At 37.2% G+C, this 21357-nt stretch overlaps 1 protein-coding gene across 3 annotated transcripts in view; it reads left to right on the top strand.

The window, feature by feature from the left end:
- LOC139985350 (ras-related protein Rab-37) overlaps positions 1-21357 on the top strand; it is a 173603-nt gene that overhangs the window by 4121 nt on the left and 148125 nt on the right. The window contains exon 1 of one of the 3 annotated variants that reach the window (XM_071999728.1): positions 19588-20002. The exons of the other annotated variants lie outside the window; for them this stretch is intronic. The gene's annotated coding sequence lies outside the window, so the exon portion shown is untranslated. Of the gene's footprint in view, positions 1-19587; positions 20003-21357 lie in introns of those variants that run through there. 3 annotated transcript variants of the gene reach the window in all.

Raw genomic sequence — 21357 nt, 5'->3', positions numbered from 1 at the left:
ACGATGCTCCAAAACCATCGCGACGTAGAATTATTTCGGTCGCCGCACGATACACACGTCTCATCAACTTCCAGCTTACATACTTGCGCTGTGCTCATAAATATGCTTGCGGAAGTTTCGGTCGATTTGTACTAACAACACGCAGGAAGCTAATAATCGAAAGCAACGCTTACTATCTTTTATCTGGAATCAACGTGTATAAGAGAAAGCATTAATTTCATGTACAAGGGTCTACATATTTTTGTGCGTCAATGTTCCAACATCCAGTCGCGTTTTTGCACCTCGATTAGATCATTCAACGGTCCTTAAGATATTAAAGTTTAATATAGAAAAGAAATGTTCGGATACTAAAGTACTGAGAATTTCATTTGCTCAGGTATTTCGTGATTATTTTGAGCCGAATGTCAGAAATTAGCATTTCTTGCGGTACAATGATATCGTGAGTTGTATGTAGTAGGTACATTAAGATTTGGAAAATATCAGGACGAAAATATTTTAGCTGGACCCAATAGAAATTAATTGCCATAATATGGAAATTGAGGAAAATCATAAACAACTTTTATGATATATAACTTTATGAAAATTGAAGTATAATTAATATTAAAGTATAATTATCAGATGAACAAAGGACGTAATTGATGAGTCTGACTTCTGAGAGGAAGAATTAAAATGTAAAATATTGTAAAATGTGACTCTTGAAGAATTAAAAAAACCTTGATGCTTCATCATCTGCCGCAACTTCTCAGGACACAGAATTGCGCAATATGTATCGATCACTTCCCTTAACGTAACCAATCAATCGCAGCACGGTGATTCAACATCAACAACGATTCGAACAACAAGCAAAAGAAATAACGAAGAGATTAAAATAGCGTTCACGGATAACGCGTGTCACGAGTTATTTTTAAACGCGACAGGCGCATTCTTTTCGCGGCTGGTCTATCAATAGTCGGCCCCGGTAATATCTGTTACGAGCATAATAACGATATTTCAGGCTGCGACTTTGACTTTTAACGCCTCGCGGGACGAGCAAAACCAACGAAGCTCCTGTTGCGTCAGCTCATACGTGAAATTCTTTTCCTTGCACTGATCAACGATAGTTTATCCAGGTTTATCCAGATTTATTATCGTAATGTTAGAAGGTATTAAGTTTAAATTAAATTAAACTCATTTGAAACGAAGTTCCGTCAATGTTAGCGCGTGCAAACGCAAGTATGAAACTCACACTGTAATTAATAGACCGTGGATTTCTGTGCAAATTCGTATTAGAAATAATATTAATATTAATTAATACTAATAATAATAGTTTCGAAAATTCATTCTAACGAGTGCATGTCCCGCCTTGAATATTTTACATATTCAACATATATAACATTTTGTGGACTTTTGCATCTGTAGATTTATCACAAATACATGAGAATCTACAGTTTAATGTCAACAATGTAATTTAAACTACACACGATACACAAAACTCAAGCGAAAGTGTAATAAAGTTAGAGAAAATTGTTGAATAAATAAATAGATTGAAATTAACTTCAGTTTAGAAACAGCCTGTATCTACGTGTATGCATAATATCTAAGAAACATACAACATCTCGTTTTAGCTTAATTTAGATTGTAGTACGTCATTATAATAATTCAGCCTTATTAAACGTCAATTATTGTCATTTACCTGGGACAACATACAAATTAGCTTGAACTGTTTGAAAGTTGATCGGTCGATGGCTGGAAATCAATTTCCGCTGGCATATGTAATCGAGCGATCGAGCCCGTGTACTGGCGTGTTTATTGCTAATTAATCGAGCATGCTCAACTGGAGGAGGGCCGGTCGGATTGATGCCTACGATTAACTATTCAGAAACGATGCGCTTGCTGCGTTAAGACATCGTTTCGTCTTTGCCACCGTGGGATGTAATTGACCAACATGATGTGTACACGCTATTAATATATATCGTATCTTCCGATACATAACGTGCATCCTGATTTTAAAACGAGACTTTATAGTAAAACGACAATTGCAAATATTCGTAACAAACAATTAAACGATTTCGCGGTTACATTGTACGTAACCAATTACCGTAATTTAGGATAACTATGTATATCTTATGTGAGGAAATTAGTGTTGAAATTATGGGTAATATACTGTAATCACTATTATAATATAATTTACTATATAACATAATATGTCGGTGATTTGTTATTATATATGTGTTACTCGATTATTAATATTATATAATTGAGAGATTATTCGTTATTATAGTATATTATTATTATTATGTACATTGGTAGAAATTGCTATCTGCGTTTAAGACTACTATACATATAGGGTGTTCGTTCCATTCATTGACCGTTTACTTTCTGAATATTCTTTGATTTTCTTAATCCTTCGTACTCCGAGAATTTTTACTATACAATCGATACAATCAAAATAAAACTTCTTGAAATCAAAGGTTTTATTTTGAAAAAAGAAAAGACGTTATACAATTTACTAATCTTCCTAACCGGATAGATAGGTATAGATACTTTATTATATATCCTAAAAATTTAAGGAAATGTTAAATACTATTCCATATAAGAGGATGAAAAAGAGCAAGTAAAATATGACAGTGCGACAAATAAACACTGTTATATGGTCATATCAGTCCAAGTGTGCACAGAACTTAATATCAACAAGTGGAACAACATCAAAGAGAATCGAATCGAAACGGGACGAACGGGACTACTATTGTACGTGCCTTTAATTTTGGCGTATTCATTGGCAGCTATTGCATTCATGTTTCTGCGAATACCTTTTTTCCCATCTGGTTTGTTAACGTATCACGACGCCGTGGTGAGATCGTAGCCGTGTGAACAACTTTTGTAGAATAGAAAAATGAAAATGTGAAAATTAATAAAAATATATTTTTATACAGCGATATTATTTTAACAAAAACTACAGCGCGTATTTGTGTTGGAAAAAAATGATTGCAGATTTCGTTTAGCGAATAACAATGGAATTCCAATCTGAAGTATCCTTCATCGATTAAAAGGGTTAAATAAAAAAGAAAGCTTTGCCACTCTATTATTTAAACAATTCATTAAACGTTAAGCAACGTGTCAGTCACCGATGACTGACAGTATACTCTTCGTTCAAGCCGCGTTAGTCACTGTTGGCATACAGTTAAAAAATTATATTTTCGTATAAATTGCACTGGGACACGAACCACAGACAATTAACCGAAGAGAAAGCATTTCTAACAGAATGCAGAGTACAGATTGCTATAAATTCATAGAAGAAATATATACGAAGATATACACGCAACCTTGCTCAGATCTCTGGCCGCCAGCAGATCGATGAAATCGAATATCCCGAGCTAAACGGAAAGGAAGACAAAACAGTCTTGGCGCTTAACGTGTTAACTACGTTTAATGTTGCACGAATATCAATTTATAGTAGGGATGAAATCAAATCAAAATCTACGAAACTTCTAGCCAAATTTTCAATCAAATACTCAATTACACTCTTTCAAGATACATCTGTCTCTCAATGGTAATGGGAGTAGTATAATAATGTGAACTGTAAATGAACTTCCATCACAAGAAAGCAATATTTCTGGATCACCTCGATGTTGAACATTAAATTTTTAGATCTAACCTTAATAGATACTCGTCAACTCAACTATGTTTAAATTTTCCTCGAAAAACAAATTTGTTACGAAAACGAGCGAATAAGAATGTTCTTCGCGAGTTGTCGATCAACGATTGGAACGATCTATCGTTCCAGGTGCGCGAAGGAGTTTGTCGGGCGAAAAAGGAGGTCGCGAGAGAACAGGAAGGACGGTGAGAAGGCGAAGCGACAGGAAGAGAACCTTTCCTCCCATGATACCCGTGAATTTGCATGTGAGCCGCCTTGGACCGACCGGTCGAGATATCGATTCGCAGGTGGCTAGCCGAGGGGATCGCTTACAATACGATTTATTACGGGGGACCACCTGCTTGCAGAAATCTCAATCGTGCCGACTCGATGCCGCCACAAACGGGAATGATGGAAACGCGGAGGAACTGCTTCCTACGGGATCTTCATTAGGATGTCTAGATTTCTCATTTTAAATGGTGATTGTTCGGTGCAAATTCGGACTAGTGTTGAGTTTCGTTGATTTTTTTAGATTGAAATGAAATTTAGGGAAATTTAAGTTACAATTAGATATTAGTTTGAGATCGTCTAAATTCATCGATGGAAATATTATTATTCGTATTATGAAATGTTTATCTTTGCTTCGATTTTTTTAGATTTTTTTATGTTGAAATGAAAGTTAGGGAAATTTAAATTACAATTAGATATTAGTTTGAGGTCGTCGATGGAAATGTTATTATTCGTATTATGAAATGTTTGTTTTAAAATATTTGAGTGTTTCATTGCAATCATCAGGCTCTATATGATCATAATTTATTCTTCGATAATTATTATATCTAAAGGAAGTACATATTTAGCGAAAGTTGTTCGTATTATGAAATGTTTATTTTAAAATATTTGAGTGTTTTATTCCATTAATTAAGCTCTACATTGAGATAATTTATTCTTCGATAATTATTAGGTATATTCGAAGAAAGTACATATTTAGTGAAAATTATTCCTATTATGAACTGTTCATCGTAAAATATTTGAACGTTCCATTCAAATTATCAAGCTCTATGTAGTAGATAATATATATATATATATTATTCGATATTATATTTATGTATGTATTTATTAGTTTATACTTCTCGGCCTCGCGGTCAAGAAATGGACTTGGCTTACATTCAGTTACCTATAATATGCATATAGATATCATACTTATAGTACCTACATAATCATATATTTGAGTTAAGTCTGAGTCACGTAGACAGTTTGAAGAATTAATATCTTGACTATGAAAATAACTACCACATTTGAGAAAAAAGAATTTGTTTTATAAGGTTGAAAGAAGAAAACATAATATATTAATTACCATTTCCTATATCTCTTTGAATAGGTTTAGAAAGATTTAGGAGGAAAAGAAATATCATTAGATTGAACATGATCTGGGGATAGTACCTCTAAGATGGAATTTTCCAAAAACTAATTATTTACTATATCAAATCTATACTTCACCCTACACATGCGGATTACGTACGTACCACATTACCGTCGATTTAGAAAACTAATTGCAGTGGCTAATTTTGGAAGGATGAAACTGATGCAAAACGCGTAAATCTTTCAAATTAAAGTCATGTTTATGTTATAATCGCCCTCTTGAAAGTATTTCTTTTCAAACTAGCAAATAGTATGCAAAAATGTAATTAACTTGGAAGCTACCGCCTGTAGGTAAATGATTTACCGTCTGTAAAATATAAATCGAATCTTTACCAAAGAAATCAGAATGAAAGGTAAGCGAACATCTGCATAATACCAGGAGAAAAATAAGCTTTTATTCTCATACTTTACAAGATCATTTTAAATCATTCGCATCCGGCAAAGTGCGTTCCGAGTCTATCGAATTTTTATAAAAAGTCACAAATGCATCACTCTGACCATTCTTATAATTTTATTGCCGATACGTTTAACCTGTAATCGACATACAATAAAAAGTACCGTTACTTCTACAAAATATCTGCCAAAATTTCAGCCAGGTCTATGAGCAAAAGTACCAAGTGTTCGTATATTTACATACAAAATCGCAGCGCCCACAAGCGTCCCACGGCTGCTTGGTCGAAAGGGTCGAAATGAATGAGAGGTGGACGCGAGAGCGTTGCGAAAGAACTAAAAACGAAAAAAGAACAATAAAAAAGGAAAGAGAGAAAAAAAGGTAAAAAGAGCCCTCGGTGGCAGCCGGTCCAGCGAGTTTTTGACCGTCTGGCGCTAACTGTTGGCCCCCGTACTACCTTCTCAGGTACTATGGTGCCGTCCCACACGTGGTCCCACTCCAACCGCATGCTCTTTCCGACAGAGAAACCCTTCCTCCTATCCTAGCCGCCCACAACTCGCTACACCGCGGCTCCTGGGTGATTTATGGGACATGCCGGAAACACAAAAGGGGGAGAACGGTTTCCAGCGGAAAAGAGCCAGGCAAAGGGTGGAACTGTTTTTGCTAGCCTGCGCCCAGGGTGCCACGTGCCGCATGGTCAGGTGAATGGGAGAAGACCTTGTTGTTGTTAATTAGCTTAGGAGAATTTAGGAACGATTTTGATTATGCTTGATAGTGGTTGTTATGGAGGAGGGATTTGTGAATGGTTTATAAGACGAAGTTACAAAGAAGAGTGGTAGAAGAAGTTTTATGATTTTATGAGTAGATTGTAGAACATAAACATATAATGATTTTGGAAGCTATTTTATGTAATTTTCTTGGGAGAATTTAGAGATGATTTTGGTGATGGTTGATAGGTGGTTGTTATGGGGAAAGGTTTTGTGAATGGTTTAGCAGGTGGAATTATAAAAAAGTGGTGGGAAAAGATTTAGGATTTTATAGACAGATCATACCTATATTATAAATATACTGTAGCTGGAAAAGGACTTGGCATATCATTGTATTTGTTATAGTATCTAAACAGGTATTAATTAATTTGGTCCAAGCTTAATAAATTTCATGTCATTTGATAGTACTGGCACGTGACTAAAGAAATTTGATACTTTAAAAATGAAATGTAGAACTTGATAAAAAAAGAATCTGCTTCAAGGTCAATACTTTTTGTAGTCGCTAAATGCCAATTTGTATTACGTGCACTAAAGCTTCGTTCAAATGACTTAATCTACTACTATCTGGTCGTTTTGTTATTTACATTCAAGCAAGTTAAAATTACAATCATTTTACCGGTGTAAACTTGCTATTTGGCTTGAAATATCTTTCCAAGTTTCTGTATACGCTTGTTCTCATTAGCGATGACTTCAAATCGCTTAAATCCAAGTGACTAAAATTAAATCTACGTAGTAATCTCGAAGTATTAAAAATATACACACATATGTCGCTGGTAGCAAACGTGTTAAGCCTCGTCTCCATTGAAGCGACATTAAGCAACTTCTTGCTGTTCCATGTTTAATGAAAACCTGCACCAGTGTACAGAAATTATTTCTGTAAGTTACTGTTCGTTGGAAATGTCCTGAAACACGTAACAACAAAAAGCGACAAAAAATTCCTCGTTGTCGCTTCAGTGCGAATCCAGCCGCAGATTACGTTGCTTCAGTGTGGACAAAATGTTTCTATAAGCTGCTGTATGTTGGAAATTTTGTTTTTATTTATTTAATTTGTACTTTACAATTTATCCAGCTAGACATTTGGTAAATTTGTCTAACTTGTTGGAAATGTCGTAGAAAAGGTAACAAACAGGTTGCTGGGTTTGCTTCGATGGAGACGAGACTTCCCTATTTTTCGATCTTGTGTATACAAATGGTGGGACTCTTGAGAATTGCATTTGCAATTATTACGTCATTGCCTTACTCCAATGTATCAGTGTAATTATCGCACAATGGGCAATTTGTGTCCGCGTTTAAGAAAAAAAGACAGTCTTGTAGTTACGCCTTTTCCTTTCCTATCCAAGCGTTGTTCTCTCAAACAAAGATCATATTCATCCATGCGCCAAAGAGTTAAGATTCGACTTAAGTCGAAAGATTCCAATATTTCTCTTCTCGTATTCCCGTATTCCCATTAAAAGGACGAAAATCTTGCTGGAACGTTCTGCTATATTTAATCAGTCTCGATATTATCTTTCATCCTGAGCTTCCTCGATAAAACGAACGATCGTGGAACGCTGATGAGGAGGTGGAACGGCAGGAGGTAGAACGAACGGCCGTGAGGAGGTCGTTCGAGTGAGTAAATGGCACGTCAGCGTGAACTGCGGGCAATATCAGCGGCGAACGTCAGAAGGCCGGCCAACTTTTTTTCCTAGCGAACACAGACAAATCGATATCTACCCGCGCGGCGGTTTCGCGTTTTCCTGCTGCAGCAGCCTCGACCGCAGGGTCACTGACACACCGTGCCACTGTCTCCGATGGAACCGGCTACGTTTTTAATTTCGCCTAGCCATGATTTTCCACTGATCAACGGAAAAGTAGATATGTAAGCATTAGGTTGTATGAATGTGCATATGCACATGAAATGTTTCTTTTCTTCGGTTAAAATAAATAAAAGAATATACCTTTGGTTTTCCCATCGAAACTGAGTTTACCAATTCAAATAAGCCAGTCAAGTAAAATGTTATTGGCTTTTGGTTGACAAGTTTTCCGACTATCTTTACTGTCTTTTCGTTAAAGAAGTAGGTATGGTACCTATTCCAAGCGTCAAGAGGTACACGTTTCCCAAATGCCACGCTGAAAATGATTTATCCTGGTAAAGAAACATTCCACGGATTCATCTTAATGTGTCAGAAATGTTAGATTGTGAAAAGCTACGAATGTTCAATTACCATAGTGAAAGAATTGCAAAATTTTTTAAAACAATGAGTGAATCTTGTTGTTATGTAATTGACAACAATTAACAGACGTATACGAGCAAAATAGCTGCAAGATTTTCCTTTAATTTTATTTTTTTTAGCTTCGATTTTTAAAAGCTATATTTTAGACCGAAAATGTGTAGCATAATAGTTTTACGTTTAGAAATGGTGGAAAATGATCATTGCTGAAATCTATAATTGTAATTATAATTAAAATAAAAATATCGAGAAACAAGAATCGATTGTGCTGATAATTGAACATAAGGAAGTGTTTTTACTTTGTATATTTTGAACAGCGTATCTCATGTAGGAGAACGTAATATGACAACTTTATGTTCAAACATGATTGGTAACAGATAAAACTAAGGATTTTTCGAAAAATGGAATCGTCTAATTTGGCTTCTTAATTTCGAAGATGTTTAATTGTGCGTGATACACGAAAGAAATATTTCCAAGGAACTTATTTTCAGTTTACAAACTATAAGTTATTCTTAAATAACTAAATGATGGAGCGTAATAAGTTCCATTTTATTTGAAACACAAACTTTCTCCGTTTCATGTCACGAACCTAACAGTCGTATTGAAGTTGGAATCTATACGTAATACCATGAACAATCCTTAGAATTATCGTTGTCAATTATCGATAATAAGTCACAAAGGTGAGATAAAATTAGAATATCTGAAGGAGTGAAAGACAAACCATAGATTCTTGCGACGATAGTACCTGTCCCCATTAAACTAGGATCAATCCACGAGACGCCATTCAATCCAATCGTGTACAAGGAAAGTGGAAACTGGGTCAGCGCAATTTCATAAAACCTCTTCCTGCAACAGCAAACAACGCGATGTACTCGCTTTTATAACGTTGCATCGACCCACATTCCACCAGCCGCGTTTAATGCAGTTTTGGACGAACGAGCGGAACGTGTAAACTCGTGTCCATCGAACAATATACATATTTTCTCTAAGATATTTCAACATAGATAGAAGTCCAGAATATATCCTTATAAAATTCCAGATTCCAGTGAAATGCCAAAAAATTAGATCGTTAGACGAATATAAATTTGGTACGTCTAAATAAATCTGGTAAACAGTATAAGAATTAGTCAGAAGCTATGACTGATCAATTTCATAAATGGAAAAATAAAAGAAAGATACATAATGCAAATGTTATTTCTTTTTAAATTTATCGTGGAATTTACCACTACCTACTTACAATATCATAATTTTTTTGTGAGTTCACGAGAGCGGTTCATATGGAAATATTGATATTTGAAGGCCCAAAAGAGATAATCTGCAGTAATTTTGAATCACAATATCCTGTATGTTGTTCGTTTAAAGTAATCGAAATGTAATTGTAAAACTTCCCGAAAAACTCTCAAAAAATCCCTTTTCAGTCTTCCCAGTATACTTTCAATCCTGCAAAAACCAACACGTTTAAAAGATTGCCATCACAACTCCAACTCAATATGATCCTCGTCCTCGTAACTACACTAACCTCCACCACCTTCTCTTCGATCCAGACTCTCCAACGCCACCTCCTATTGCCGAACAACGAGACAGACTCGCGTTTCTCCTAATAATCCCAGCATCAAGGCAAAAAGAGCCGCCAAAGTGGTACTGGTTGCTCACAATAACAAGCGTGTTACTTCCTGGCGTTCCTGTCGCCTTGTTCGAAGCGCGACCCTCTCCTCGTTTCTTCCACGCACAGCAGAGAGAGCGTGACACTCTCCTCGTCGCGACAGCACTGGCAGCACCGGTTTGGTTCCACCAAATCATCACTCCCCTCGACTCATTCTCTGTCCGCTTACCCCTTCGTTCGTCGCCTGTGAATATTCGTGATTAGGAGAACGAGAGACTGGCCTTTCTCTCTCTGCTTAATATCTTCATCTTTATTGGACGTTCCAGCATACCTCCTTTCTTGTTCCTGAACAGAGAACACCTCCTTCGTCGTTTCACGTTCCTCGTTTGGCTTCTTCGGTCGTGAATGTTCGGCCTGTGTTCATCCAACTGCGAAACTCCTGTTACTTATCGGATTTTGTTGGCTTGTCTCTTGGTTCGTTAGAGGGAGTTAAGTAGCTTCTTAGGTAGCGTGGCACCCTGATACCATGGGCAGACGGACGCAGACGTGCAAGATGGCACGCCCAGCTGACGCCACGCAGACGCCGTCGTCGCCCGCTGCCGCCGTGGAAACAGGATCGCATACACGGCAATTGTTATGGGTTGTGGAGAGTCGAGAGATTGTGGTCGGAAGATCGAGTCGAGCTTTTGCTGGGTTCACTGAAGCCTAGTTCATACCGACAGACAATTGTCCGTAGCCAATCGGTATACGTTGTCCGCGGAAAAGCTGTGGATGTATGTACTAACACAGCTGGAAAAATAATTACCGGGATAGCACAATGGCAGTGAAAGTACTGCATTGCTATGTGGTTTTGTATACGTCACATTTTTTTACTAATATGCATGCTTATCTTTATGATTGCGTTGGACCTAGCAGAAACAACCAATCAGTCCCGCGTTTATTTCGATGATCATCTTTTCAGTTCTCTATCGTACATTGTCTGACAATGTCCGACTGATAATGTCATCGACAAATAATCTACTTACTTACTTATGAAGACTGTTTGTTAGTTTGAATTAGGCTTAAGTTCACCTAATGTGAATGGGAGTTTGGATCTATTTTTTTGTCAATTCTTTCGACTTTTGTTCAAATTTTGAGCCTTTGGTGGATTCGGAAGGATCGAGTTTGCAGTTGCGAGTTCGGCGTGGATATTTGTAGCGAATATCGGAAACTTATTGAGTATTGTTTAACTTCTGAGGCAATGACTCTTTAGTGGTATAATGGGTTTTCGTTGCGATTTAATATTTTTGATGAGAAGAATAGAGAAGAGGTTTGTGAAGATTCACTTTGATAATTCGACGTTTATTCGGCGTGACTGGGACATATGATTCGAGATATTCACAAAGAAACGTTTTAGAATTTTTAAATATCCAGTTTTTCCGATGATGATGATTTTGCAATACTTTTATGGCCTTATACTGCGATTTAGTAGTTTTCATAGATTCGAAAGGTTCTATTCGCTCGGTCTAAAAGAACGTTAGGTTTGTTGCATCGAGGATTGGTTAAAAACATCGAGTGGATATATAGAGCGGCGTGTTATCGCTGATGATAATGACGCAGCGCTGATATCGCTGATTGTTCGTTGCAGCTGAATCGTCGCGTGATTAAGGGAACGGATTAGCGCAACTGCAAAGCTGATTTGCTGGCGATTCATGTTTTGTCGGGTGCGAATTCGGCCTTCATTCGTTTCTCCATGCGATAGATATCCTTTTATCTAAAGAAATGCGTACATAAATTCCAATTATCGCTATAATTTAACTTGTACGGAATTTCGTGAAATATATTATCTTTATCTTTATCTTCCTCTGTCGTTTTCGTTTACGCGAACGAAGATAATTATATCAGTTCACGTATATACAGAATATTTTCAACATTTTTACACAAATTGCATAATCTATCTTAAACGAAGATAAGAAAAAATGTTATATAAAACTTGACCGCAAACTTTATTATAGCTCTATATTAGGTCGTCCGAAAAGTTTCTTTCGTTTTACAAGGAAATAATGGATGCACAATATTTTCCGTTTTATATTATTTTATCGAATTACATATGATCCATTTTGTTCTATCAAAGTAAAGATCACAACGTTCGATAGATTAGGTTTCATGTTTGTATAAAGATGCATCGTTGTAAAAGACGTGTCTGTAAAAGAAAGACACTTTCTGGACAACCTAATATTTTAGTTATTCACACCTTTACTATAAAGCAGTAAACAAATATTGAACGCAGAGCGAAACACAGACTTGGCGAAGGATTTGCATCGTAGAATACGAAAAGTTGATTGTATTTATTTTATGCGTATAAAAATTCAGAATGTGAACCCTATTTCTACTTGTAGATCGCTTTTCTGCATTTTGATCGATAATATTGCAAACGCTCTTAATATTTCAGCATTTAGGTAACAGCACTGAACTTCGAACGCTACAGATTCAGGAAGTAAATATTTTAAATTACATTGGTTCTTGTAAGGTTGCTTATCGTATAACATATCAATTAACTATAAGCGTACGACGAATATATTAAGCTGCTACGTGTTACACCGCATCAGACCCTTCAGTGATTAATTATATACAAATTTTAAGGACACTGCCTAACACTGTAGAATTTTTGTCGAACGAGCGGAGAAATTGATGGGGAATGTTGCGTGTTCGAGGAAATTTTACGACGAAAACGTTGTCGAAAAGTTGCGTACAGGTGCTGTAATACCGGTGATTCCGCGATAATTCGACTTTTCGATGAAAGGTGGATACGTTGGTGCGCTCGGTGAAAGGCAAATTGAGGAAGTGTCGACGAGGTGTGTGCTTCGAATGAAACGAACAGCATGATGAGATTGTATAACAGAAATTTTCAACGAGACGAATTTCGGGGAAGATTGTCTCGACGACAGGCTATGATTGGAAAGATGATTCGATGGCTTGAAGACTTCAATTTCCAAAGCCTGTAAAACTGATGAGGCAAGATGATTTTAAACAGAAGAGCTTTATTTCATAAGGAAATACTTTCCATAATCGTATGTTATTATTTTCATGTCGTATTATTCAATTACACAAAATTGTAGGTTTTCATTTTCCGTTTACTTTTATCAATGAGTTCCTTTCTTCTTTTTACGAAAATGTATCTAGTCGCATGTTCAAATTAAATTCTATTTATCCATAAATTAAACCGAGTCTACGAATATTGACAATTTTTTCTCTCGAATTCAGAAAGATAGGGCATTTATCAAATTTCCAAATTACATTTCTAATAAATGTATTTAGTCTGCAATAATTAATTGAGAAAGGTAATTGATCCTAATAAACCACGAGATTATTAAACTGAATATATAAACAAGCATTCAAACAGTAAAACGTACAACTTACACTATATCGAGCATCCAGATATTATTTTGGAGAAATTCACTTAATTATTGAATGAATTTCCTAGAAAAAGGAAAATGGTACCTGCACAATTTCGAAGGATATCGTACCACAATTTTTCAGACCGAATTCTTCTAATCATTGACAACCATTCAAATCATGAATGTAATTCAAAGAATCTATAGAATCTACGTCAGATCATTTACCTTTTTAATATATTGTTGACGGTATACTGTGAAATTGATCGGGTCTCAGTCTTCCCACATTTCTGTGAAATATGTGTATTCCTGTCCATAAATCTCTAAGACTTGTCTATTTTAATTGGAATAATTACTAGAATTAATTATTAGAATATTTGATGTTAATATCAACTTTATTTCACAATACAGATAACTTCATAGTATAAAATCGTGCACATTATAATTCGCCTGAGTAACGTAAACAATAAAATGACAAATAAAACGATAAGGTATTAATAGGGAAAATCGTACCTGCATACATTCTAACCATCATTTTACCGAAAACAAGCAAGTGTCCGATGACCTACGGATGGAGTGTACATAAGATATGTATGAAAACAATGTAAATATGTACATGTATATGTATAAATATATTACAAACATTTTCACGGCGAACAATGCACACGACAACAATGCAATAACACAATAACGCTCGGTCGTTCTCAACGTTGGAAAAATGAAAAACAGCGAGTCTCGTCTGGCGTGAGAAATATTAAGCACCCATATCTTATTTCTAAAAAGATCTTACCAAAACCACTCATTGAAACGTCATCAACGAGCCAAGCCCCAGAACCACAGAACCTACATCGACTACCCACATCGCATCCCCGAAACGAACCGCGCCAACAATCAATGAATCTCCCCCAAAAAGTCTCCCATCTCGGACGAACTACCCTTTACTGCTCCCTTCATCAACCCCCTACAACCATCGTCTCGCGATCTCGCGACGAAGAGTGATCAAAGGGAGGCAAGGTTTGGGTCATTAATCATCCGCGGACAGTGAAGCGAGCAATAGAGGGCCGGCCGAAAATGGCGGTCGACACGCATCGAATTGCTGAAACTGCGTTCTGGCTGCCTCCCCGATTGGCCGATTCGCCCTTGGCTCTCGCAGGGGTCGAACATCGTCCGTTTCCTCAAGAAGCGTCGCCATCCTGCGGCGAGCTTTCGAAGCTCGGCTGGATGCTTTGCACGCACGCGTTCCGCGCAAATCAGTTCGCGCGCGCGACCAGCCACCCCTTTTCGAACACGTTCACCTTTGGATCACGCGTTCAAGTTAGGTTAGGTTGTCTAGGAGCATTGGGATACAGGGTTGGTACAGCAGTGATCGTTTAACCCTTTCACCTCTTGATTTTCTGTTACTTGTATTATTTGTATTTATCGTATGTTTACACATAGTTACAATTATATCGTATTTTCGTAGGTAAAATGCGCATGCGTATAGAATTTTATATTCTTCGTGAACATAGCTAGATAGGATTTTGAATTATTCGAATATCTTGATAATTTGAATATTGAGTTATCGGTGGAACACGGACGATGTGGATTCGTTGGAATTTAACACTGCCGCGATCCTTAATTATTTTATCGGAATTTCGTTTTAGTTTTAGCTGAAAAAGGGGCTTTTTACTTTTCGACAAAATTACACATGCGAATACGATTAGAGCGATAGAAACTAAATAGAGATTCGATACTCTTATTAAATATTGCAACGAGTATGTTATATTTCAAATATTTTATATATGCTTACATACACATATGTATTTTCGTATTCTTCAATTTCCTATAAATTGACAAACATTCGTAGCCTGATCTAGTTTTTGGTATCAGGAAGCATTTGAAACGAAAAATATGATAATCGTATATGATCGAAATGATAAACGTTCGAGCGATAAAAAAGTACAATTCGAAACGGATCGGAGATGATCCAGGGGATGAAATTACTGTAATTTTGGGAATGTGGAGCTGCGATTTTATCGACAGGGAGAAATTATTCGAGGGGGTTGAAGTAAATCTCGCGATGAGAAGCGAGGGCTCTGCTTGCGAACACGAGAAGGGGTGGTTTTGACGAAAGGTTAGGTTGGTTTGAATTGTTGCTATAGGGTGGCTGCGAGAAGTTATAGTATTGGATGTTGAAAGATGGGGTGTCTTGTGATGCGTGTAAAAGAAGTTGAGAGAATTGGCATCGAGGGGTGAATATTACGATATTGTAATGGTGAAGTAATTTGGCTGTTGAGGAATTTAATGGGTCAAAGGATGAAAAGATCTGAGAAAGAATTTGGGGATAAGACTGAGATTCGGTTTCATATAGTTTGAATTTGAAATTTAAAAAGTTGAGTTATGAATTTCGCTATTTGAATTTAAATTGTGAATTTGGCAGTTTAAGTTTGAATTTAAAAATTTGAATTGTGAATTTTACAGTCTGAATTTGAATTAAAAGATGTGAATTGCGAATTTGACTATTTGAATTTAAATTGTGAATTTGACAGTTTGAATTTGAATTAAAAAATTTGAATTTTGAATTTGCCTATCTGAACTGAAATTGTGAATTTGACAGTTTGAATTTGAATTAAGAGATTTGAATTATGAATTTGACTATCTGAACTGAAATTGTGAATTTGACAGTTTGAATTTGAATTAAGAGATTTGAATTATGAATTTGACTATTTGAATTTAAATTGGGAATTTGGCAATTTGAATTTGAATTAAGAGATTTGAGTTATGAATTTGACTATTTGAATTTAAATTGAGAATTTGGCAGTCTAAGTTTGAATTTAAAAATTTGAATTGTGAATTTGCCTATCTGAACTGAAATTGTGAATTTGACAGTTTGAATTTGAATTAAAAGATTTGAATTATGAATTTGACTATTTGAATTTAAATTGGGAATTTGGCAGTCTAAGTTTGAATTTAAAATTTGAGTTATGGGTTTGAAAATCCTCATTGGATCTCGAATCTACGAGTTTCTAATTTGCATTTTAAAAAATCCGGGTGCAAAATTAGCAAGGTTATTAAATGTTTTATTTGTTTCTTCACTAAAAGAATATATATACATAGGTAGTATATACAATATACATGATTTTTTTTCAATTATACCTAAATTCACTTTCACTCTTCATTCAATCATTACTCTTTTCATCATCACCTGAAACTCAAAATCATTCCACACGAGATTATATTATCTTAACCAATTTTTAAATAAATTACTATTATTTAATAATATAACGTTTCATCGTTAAATATGTTATAATCCTCAGACCCACCCAGCTCATATCACGAATTAATCCTTTCACGCAAATGTGTTCCATCACACTTATACCGCCATCGTAACATACGCTGATAAAACAACTCATAAGTAAACGTAATTTCTCTTCGCTTACAATTCATCCCAAAGTCTTTCAGCAGTCTATCTGCATAAAACTTGGTCGTACAATCGCCGAAAGCAATCTCCAGCACGCCGAGCGTACTTCCGTCGTCTCAAACGGCGCTCTTCCCCCCACTTCCGGTATCCGTTCGTAGAAACTTCTCTCGTATGGATTCGATCGTCATTTCCATATCAGCCACGACGATCGATCGCAAACACGCGGTACAACCCTCTTGGTCCTCGGGGTACGTTTCACACACTGGGTGGTCGAAAAGTCACGCAATCCGTATCCTAATAGTCGTTTCAATACAGTTTGCGCGACATTTCAACCACCCGGTATCGTTGTCAGAGTATCCTCGTAGTTTCTTCAGTTTTTTCACATCCTTACCAAGTAACCGTGTGTTCTGGAGCTTCTTCGATTGAAACTTTGCACTTGTACAATCGAGTACATCAAACATTTACGTGTAAATCTATTGATACGATTTATATTTCCTGCAAGGTTACATTGATGATTTGTTTAGACGATGGATAGAAGAATCTTTCTCTTGTAATCGTATTCAAAACGTTTGTAAATTTTCCATTTTGTCAGTGAACTTTTCCAATTTTTAAATATCTCAAGATATTTATTGTTAAATATGCTTAACCCTTCTCTACGAGTAAATCATTAACAATTAGAACTGGTTTCGTGTAAAAGATAAAATTCAACACTAAGACTATCGACTTAGATATAGTATATATTAATCAGTGTAATTCAAATGATATTAATTATATATTTATGTCTGTGTCTAAATCAAAGGCAATATTAATTTTGGCAAAAACAACTGTATGTTCCAGCTGTGAGAAAAGAAAATTCGAATTCCGTCATTCTGACGGATTTGATAGGTCCACTGTTAAATAAACAATTTCCTACATTGATATCTAACAATTTTCAAATACGTATCTACTTTTCAACTAACTAATTAGTTAGAAATTTCCAAATAAAAGTGATAAAGTGATAAAGGGAAGTAAAAACGAGAGTAAAGAATACGATTACGAAAAAGAATCGTTAATTCTCAAAGTGGGCTTGGAATAAATGCCAGGGAATATATTATGCGGTAATTTTCTGAATCAGAATCCAGAGTTTGGTCAATCGTTAGCGCGAGCTTTCATTCATAAAATTCTCGAACATTCTGCGCAAGTTCGACCGACATACAGCGGACTCTCTTTCAACCGAGGGTGGCTTGTCCGCGTTGCATATTTAGGCTCTTTCCCTTTCACTAGATCATTTCCTGTCCTTTATGAAGCAAACGACTTTTGAATAATGTATAGTCATTTCACGATGAATTATCCACTTTTATTACATCTACGTCTAACTTTTCGAATCCATTCTTAATCAGCACATAACAATCTAAATTGTCGTTTTCAGAAATACCATTTCGAATGTGACAGTTTAAATCACGCTATTTTACAATTAACTTTCTCGACGTTGATGTTCGAAGTTTCAGTTTTAATTCTTCCAATCTATTTCTCATTAGATCATCTGAATTACCGTCCTTTCAAAAATCCATCAAATTCAATCACACTATTTTCTAATCAATTTCTCAAATTTTATTTTCATCTATTTATATTTCTATTATTACGAATATTGAAAGTTTGTTCGAACTACTTCATAGACAGTGAAATGCGTAGCGCCATTCATCGATTGTTTCAACCTTTCCTGGCAACCTTCGCCGACTTGCCGTTACGTGTATTTCGTGGTTGTTAGGAATTCTGACGCCAAACGAAAGGTTTAATCGATTGTGCGGACGAGACGTTTCGCCGACGTAGCAGGCGTATTAAATAATTGCGTATTAAATCATTTGTTTAACCTCCTGGCACAATGTAATACCATTGCTCATCGGCCATTCTTACGAGATTTCTATAACGATAACATCTGTACAAATTTGCTTACTATTATCCACGTCACTTGTACGATTCTCGAACGACTATCCACAAATATAAGAAAGAAAGAACTAACAAAATAAGATACGAAGGCACTTTTTTATCTTAAGATAAGATTAGAACACAATTTTTATCGCATGACGAATGATCCTCTCGTAAAATCGTTGCCACGTCTCTGGCACCCTTCCACTAACCCCATTCCACCCTTCGATCCTGCCAGATTGCCAAACAGCAGTTCACTCACGCCATTATCAAACCGCCAAACTCGATTCACAAAGTCGGACCACCGTAACCAATCACAAAATCCAATGTGGACAATTCCAAACGCAACGATCATCTTGACTCGTCAGCGACCAACAAACTACCAAATTGCCTAAATTCACCGTTGTTCTCGCTGTTCCTTGGAACAAAGAGAAAGGGAAGCAGAGAAAGTTGGTCGAAGGGAAACGTCGAAGCGAACACAACCACAGCTCGCGAAAATTCCGAACGAAAACGAAAGCAGAACGTACGAACAGCCCCTTCCACCCCCGCGAGAGAGGTGCACGCAGCGCGACCGCTCCATCTCCCATAGACCGGCCGAACGCACCACAGATTCCCGGCACCACCGTCGACCACCCCCTTCCTTCTCCGCCCTCATCCCCAACACACCATCTTCCATCCCTCTTCTATTCGAAATACTAGCAAACAGCTTTGTGCGTGCACGCAAAACCAGCGTACCCGATGGTTATGCCCATGATGAGCCACCACGTGCGCGCACGCGTCCCCGCTGACGCAACACGTACGCTGACGTAACGAGAAACCGACAGAACCGAGGACGTTTTATCGAGTGGAGGTTAGGACGACGGCCGGTTGCGCTTGCGTGCGCCCTCCTTTCCTTCCGATACACGCTTTCCGTGCACACCGGGCGAGACCGCGTCAGACTTTTCCCCGGTCGCGAGCCAAACGCGTATCATTCGTGTATTTCGGTTTTTCCTTTTGCTCTCTGTCTGTCTGTCTGTCTCTGTCTTGCAAAAGTTCTCCTGGAGCAACGGTCGTCCGATAACACTGAACCCGAGGATCGTCGGTAGTTACGGCCGGTTGTGAACGATAGCGACGTCGAGGACACTGTGAAAGGAACCGTGTCAGTCGGTGCACCCTGTGCGTCACGTGACGACCGAGACCGCGACCTATCGCAAGCAGAGGAGCAGAGACTTGGAGGCTGTACGCGGCACGACGCCGCTCTCCACGCCGCTTGCAGGGGTTTTCGTGGGTGGAGCGTGTGATCGATAGCGCACCAAACGGACTAAGGGGGTCGTCGCCAAGGTGAGAAACGCTGCAGATACACCATGAACAGGATGAACCACCTGCGAGCCGAGACACACACCCGCGCACGGGGTTTGGCGCATGGGGTTCGACAGACTGTAACGATGATCGTTCGGGGATGCGCGTTGCTATGCTTTCGAACGGGGGTACAACGTGGATTCGATGGTGGTGGGGGGCAGATGTGGATTTTTGTCAAATTACAATCGCGTGAATCGGCGAGTGGATTGGAGGAAAGTGATGCAAACGGGGATGAATGTTGATGTTTTTGAGGCTGGTTCGGTATGTGGGTCAGCGGTCGACGCCTCGGGCGCTGCCTCGTTCAATCTTTCGAAGGGTGGAGGGTGCTTGGGGCGCTTCGAGAGCCGACGTGGATGAAAATGGAATTAAATGAATTTTTTCTCCTCTTTTCGAGGTTTCCCTTTGGTTTCGTTGGAACGTGGGTAATACCAGGTATTTTAACCCTGCTACTTTCCTCGGATTTAGGTTAATGAAGGTATTCGAACACTTGCGGATACTTTTTATGAATGCACCGAGTAGAATTAAAATTTCATTGGCGCTGCTACGAGACGCGAGTACTATGATAAGGTTTGATAAGAAGATTTGGTTTGCTAATAAGACATTGGTAAAGTTTGAAGTAACTCTGGAAATGTAATATATAGAAATTACAAGAGTACAAGTATACCTGTGTTCTGGATAGATCAGTAAACTATTTCACTAGTTAATTATCCAATATAATGATAGATCTTAATATAATCAATCGTTGTATCTTGTATACCAATTTCTTTTTATTAAATATACGTTTGCAATAAATATGTTGCAATTTCTATATATCTCAGATTGGTTTCAAATTTTATTATCGTTATTAATACACGCGATTTTTCGTTTCAATTGTTGATGGTCGCTTTAAAACCTGAGAAGTCCTTGAAACTAAAGCGAAATTGAAACATAAAAGATTCAAACACCGCAGCAGGTTTAAGTTGTTGAAGGTGAGATCGAGTGGATTGAAAGTTCGCGTCGCGATACAAGTTGGTAGAAAAAACTTTTATCGAATCGAATGCTTCGGTGGTGTATTCAAAAGTTCAAGTATTATTACGTGTCTATATTTCTCCTCTTTTGTCCTCATATTCTCTTTATTTCTTCTACGTTCTTTCGCCTGGATTTAATCAATATTTCTCTCTAGAAACCGGCTGACACGTTTTTACTTGTAAAGCATCCAGAACTTCAATCCGCATATAGATTACACTAACTTTTTCAAAATATCACTATTTTTACTTGTTCTCTAAACAAAGAACAAGTTGCATTAAAGTTAATCGCGATTTAATTACTTCGAAAACATAGTTTTCGTTAAGTAAATC

Source organism: Bombus fervidus, chromosome 3, assembly GCF_041682495.2.
Source record: "Bombus fervidus isolate BK054 chromosome 3, iyBomFerv1, whole genome shotgun sequence".
NCBI lineage: Eukaryota > Metazoa > Arthropoda > Insecta > Hymenoptera > Apidae > Bombus > Bombus fervidus.
The sequence above is the reverse complement of the archived record's forward strand: the minus strand, read 5'-3'. Positions and strand labels throughout refer to the sequence as shown.